Here is a 4,814-nt window from a genome sequence, read left to right as displayed (position 1 = left end):
GCCGCTGGGAGGACCTGTTGGCCCTTTACTTCCCACCCGGGGAGGAGGTCCCCAGGCTGGGCGGTCGTGGCTGAGGCGGGGGCGGGGATCCAGAGCATCTGCACTTGGTCGTGGCATTGGGACACCCATGAAAGTTATTCCCCTCTGGGAGGGGAAGAACTTTAACTCGTGACAAACACAGCGACAGGGACTAGAGTCTTTTGATTTATTGGGAAACCAGACCCAATGAAGCAGAGGCTTGGGGTAAGCGGCAGGAGACTCACGATTTTCCAGAAGAAGGGGTGGGGAGCCTGAGGGGGTGGGAAAGAGGAGGAGGATGGAAATTGGCTGACACTTATTCAAGACGTCAGCTTGTGCAATGCAAACCTTGGGGAGGACACTCTCCCCGGCCCGCCCTCATCCCCTGTTTCTCGGGGGCCTGTTCTTGCTTTAAGAATTGTCCGTGGACCGAATCAACATGTTGTACACCTTAAACTTACACAATGTTATATGTCAATGATATCTCAATAAAGCTGGACTTTTTTAATTGAAAAAAAAAAAACTGTCCCTTAGCTTGAAAGTGATTTTAACAAGTAACAAGGTGATTTGCAAAGACAAAAGGACAGTCAGGGAAAGCAGAATGATGGATAATAATAATAACAAAAGCTCTTTGCTAAGTCCTTTACATTTGTTGTATTGGTGGTTTCACACTATTTCTTTTTCCTTCTTTTTTTCCTTTTTTTTTTTAAGCATTAGATCCCTTTTTATCAAATGAAATCTTACCGAAGACACTATTCTTTAAAAGACGACAATGGATTGGCAGTAGTCCAAGCCCCTGCTTCCCCACCTGCATCTCCCCTTGGGCTCCACAACACAGCCCTACCTCCAGCTGGGAAAGCACTGATGAGGTCCTTTCTCCTCATGATAACTCCGTGCAGTAGGAATTATCACCTCCATTGTATTGGAGAGGGTTAAGAGAGGTTAGGTAACTTCCCCATGGTCACACAGCTATTCATTGACACCTCTGAGACTCCAAAGTCTGCATATTTAGCCTTCTTAAAGGGCATTTTTTTGGGTAAGTAAACGGAATCCTACTTATGAGAATACGTTCAATGAGAAAGGCAAAATGTTGATAGTTGTTGAAGCTGAGTGTCCATTATACCATTCTATTTACTTTATATGTGTTGTACATTACCCATAATAAAATATTTTTAAAATATATTATATTTACAAGGTTATTCCTTGCTCCCATTGCTTGGAATAGCAAAAAGAGTATAAAGAGCCTTATCATCCATCAGTTAGGCATCGATAGGGTTAAAGTAAGGGACTTCCAAATATAGACTATTGTGGAACCAGTACAAAAAAGTGGACAGAGAAGAGTACATACTGGGGGCTTCCCTGGTGGCGCAGTGGTTGGGAGTCCGCCTGCCGATGCGGGGGACGCGGGTTCGTGCCCCGGTCTGGGAGGATCCCGCATGCCGCGGAGCGGCTGGGCCCGTGGGCCGTGGCCGCTGGGCCTGCGCGTCCGGAGCCTGTGCTTCACGGCGGGAGAGGCCACAACAGTGAGAGGCCCGCATATCACAAAAAAAAAAAAAAAAAAAAAAAAAGAGTACATACTGGATGACACCTTTGATATAGAATTCAAAATTAGGTAGTGACTGGAAGGGGACACAAAGGACCTTCTGGGTGCTGGTAATATTCTATTTGTTCATCTGGATGCTGGTTCCACAGGGGTGTGTACACTTAAGATTTGTGAAGTCTTATGTATGTTACACTTTATTTTAAAAAAGAAAAAGACTGAAGGAGTTCCTTACGGGCTGGTATTGAAAGACTTCCAATAAATTTTGTAGGTCAAAATTGTAGAATATCGGTAAGTTCACATCGATCAAACTAGTACATTAATAAGTGTAACAATAAGTTGTAGAACTGTGTGTAAAGCATGCCACCGTTTGAGAATAATGTATACACACAAGTTCTTGCTTGCATGTGTATAGAGAAGACCTCTCCAGAAGGATACAGGAGCATTGTTTAGCATTGTTTGTCTCCTAGGAAAGAAACTGGGTAGGCGGTGGCTGGGGAAGAGATGTGAGAGGAGAATTAGCCCTTCCCTGCTCACCTTTTGCTATAATTTGAATTGTGTACCATGTACCATATTTTGTACCTATTCAAAATATGAGGTTAATTTAATTTAATAATATACTCTATTTGTGTAGAGCTCTTTGGTGGGGTTAGGAAGAGGTATTTTTGTTTTGGGGGGTTTTAAAAAATATTTATTTATTTGGTTGCGCCGGGTCTTAGTTGCGGCTCATGGTCTCCTTAGTTGTAGCATGGGCACTCTTCGTTGTGGCATGCATGTGGGATCTAGTTCCCCAACCAGGGATCGAACCCGGGTCCCCTGCATTGGGAGCACAGTCTTAACTACTGTGCCATCAGGGAAATCCCTAGAAAGAGTTTTAAATGACTTAGTCCATTACCTCACTTATACTATCAACCCTTCTGAAGGATAAGGAGGGAAAGGAAATCAGTATGACTGTTCTCTACATGAGCAAATGGAGAGCCTTGAAAGCAAAACTGTCCAGAGACCCATCTTGGACCAGAGACTGCTCCCACCTTAAAACTGTAGGGTTGGAAGAGGGGAGAGAATAAGAGTTCCAATAAAATTCTGAGTCTTGATTTTGCCACTTACCTGTTGGGTGACCTTGGACAAGTCACTTAACCTCTAGGCATCTCAGTTTCCTCACCTGCAAAATGGAGATACTATTTACCTCTCAGAGTAGCTGTGGGAATGAAATAAAAGTTAGTTATCCTCGTGATTGTCACTGTGTCTAAATTCCCAGCCCTACACACTCCTGTCCCAAATATCTTTAATAACTGGTAAATTATCCACGTCCACGGACGAAACAGCCCTGCTCACTGTTGAGCAGGTCAAATTGCTAGAAAAGTTCTTTCTTGCATTGAATCCAAATCTGCTTCCCTATGTGGAACCACCTTCCATGGATTCTAATTCTCCCCTCAGCACCCACGGGCTAGTCCCTCCTCTACACAACGAACTTCCTTTTTATGAAAACAGTTCTACCCCTTGACCCTGCTGGTATCCTCTTCCCCAGGCTGAACAACGCCACCCACAACCCTGCCCCGCCGGTGTCATGTGACCCTGGTGTCACGTGACCCTGCGACAGCCTGGTCTGTCTCCTCCTCCCTGGGCTGCATCAGCTCTTGGTTTGCACTGAACTTGCACCAATGAAGCAACTTGGAGTCCACAGGCTGCTTAACACCATCTCCTCCATCCCACGCTTGGGTTGCAAATTCTTTTTAAGGGAGAACAGGTTTTGCGTGCGTCCCTATTAAATTTTTGTTCATTGCTCAAGATCTTTCTCAAGATGAATTCTCCTATCTAAGGTATTAAGTATCACTCCCAGCTTTAACAACTTCAGATATATTGACCTTGACTTTTGTGATTTCATCAGAGTTATCAATAAAAAATTTACTGGGACAGGCGCTGGAGTGAAGCACTTGGTCCAGGTTGGCACTGATCCACTTCTTTCTTCAACATTTTGGGGCCACTCCTGATTGTTTAATTCAGGGCGCCACCCACTCCACTCAACTTACATTTCCCCAACTTCTCCACAAAGACTGGGTGAGAGGCTTTGTCAACTGTCCTAACATCAAAATGCACGTTGTAATCGCATTCCTGATTTAGCAACTCTGTTTTAAAAAAGAAAATGAGCTTTGTGAGCATGAACTACCAAGTGAGTCTGGTTAGTTTCTCAGCACTTCCTTTCCTAAGCGTTTTTTGTTTGTTGGTTGGTTTTTAGTTGCAAAATAAGGATCCCAACCTCTGCCTCTTCCGCCAGCATCAGAATCAAACACAACACAACTACAGAACGACTTACGACATGTAAACTGTAGTAGAGGGAAAAGTTTTCAATCAGCAGTAATTGCGCCTCCGATAAACCTCGTTAACTACGACACTGCCACTGTGCAAAGCTAAATTGCAGTATAAATGTAAGAGGTTATCACCTGCTGAATGGGACTTTCCTGGCTCCAACGAAACTCAGTTTGCTCACAATGCCGTGGGTTGGAAGACAGATGGGCTATTTTTTTTAAAAAAGGTAATGCTTCAAATTGGAGGGAAAATTCACAAAATTAGACCTTTAATGATAGATTTTTATGATTAATATTAAGTTGTTCATTTTTTCACTGTCCCAAAATAACTGCATTGTCGTGCCTTTCTAGGAGTGAATGCAAAACGCGGGAGGGGACCCTATGAACTGTCTGCGGTTGTGCTGGTGTCTACACACACCCTCTCCTTTGACCCGCCACAATAACTCTGTCAAAGAGGAAACTCTCCATTTGGCAGAGGAAGAAACAGACCCAGAGAGATCAGAGCCACACGGACAATAAACAGTCCAGATTGAAGCCCAAACCGAGCCTAACTGGTTTTGGAGCCCTCATTGCCTCCAGCTGGCTAATCCTTGCTACCCCAACTTACTGCTTACAAGGCTGGTTCCCGCCCGTCGTCTTAGCTCCTCAGGAACACTCCAGAACTCCCTGGGCCCTTCCATCATTACCTTCTCTTTCTACTTCCTCAGTACTAATAAAGTCTTTCCCTTCTTATATTGTCCAAACTTGGCCCAAAACAATCCGAAAACTAAAATGGCAGCCAACGCCGAAGAACGGTATTGGGCAGCAGCTCCACTCCACAGGTCCTCCCACCCTGGAAGGCGGGAAATTGTTGTCCTGATGCCCTAGCGGCTTCTGCTCTCCTCCTCCCTCCATCAGGCCTCTCAGTGAGTATGTTAGTTACCACCTAGTCCCGCCTTAACCCTCTGAAA

At 44.7% G+C, this 4,814-nt stretch overlaps 1 non-coding gene across 1 annotated transcript; it reads right to left on the bottom strand.

Moving 5' to 3' along the window:
• Positions 1 to 3,832: 3,832 nt before the first annotated feature.
• LOC136793959 (U4 spliceosomal RNA) lies at positions 3,833 to 3,968 on the bottom strand. The gene has a single exon (XR_010840064.1). It is a non-coding gene; the product is annotated as a U4 spliceosomal RNA (small nuclear RNA).
• Positions 3,969 to 4,814: the final 846 nt, after the last annotated feature.

This window comes from Kogia breviceps, chromosome 3, assembly GCF_026419965.1.
Source record: "Kogia breviceps isolate mKogBre1 chromosome 3, mKogBre1 haplotype 1, whole genome shotgun sequence".
NCBI classification, from domain to species: Eukaryota; Metazoa; Chordata; class Mammalia; order Artiodactyla; family Physeteridae; genus Kogia; species Kogia breviceps.
This window is presented reverse-complemented; position numbering and strand designations above follow the sequence as displayed.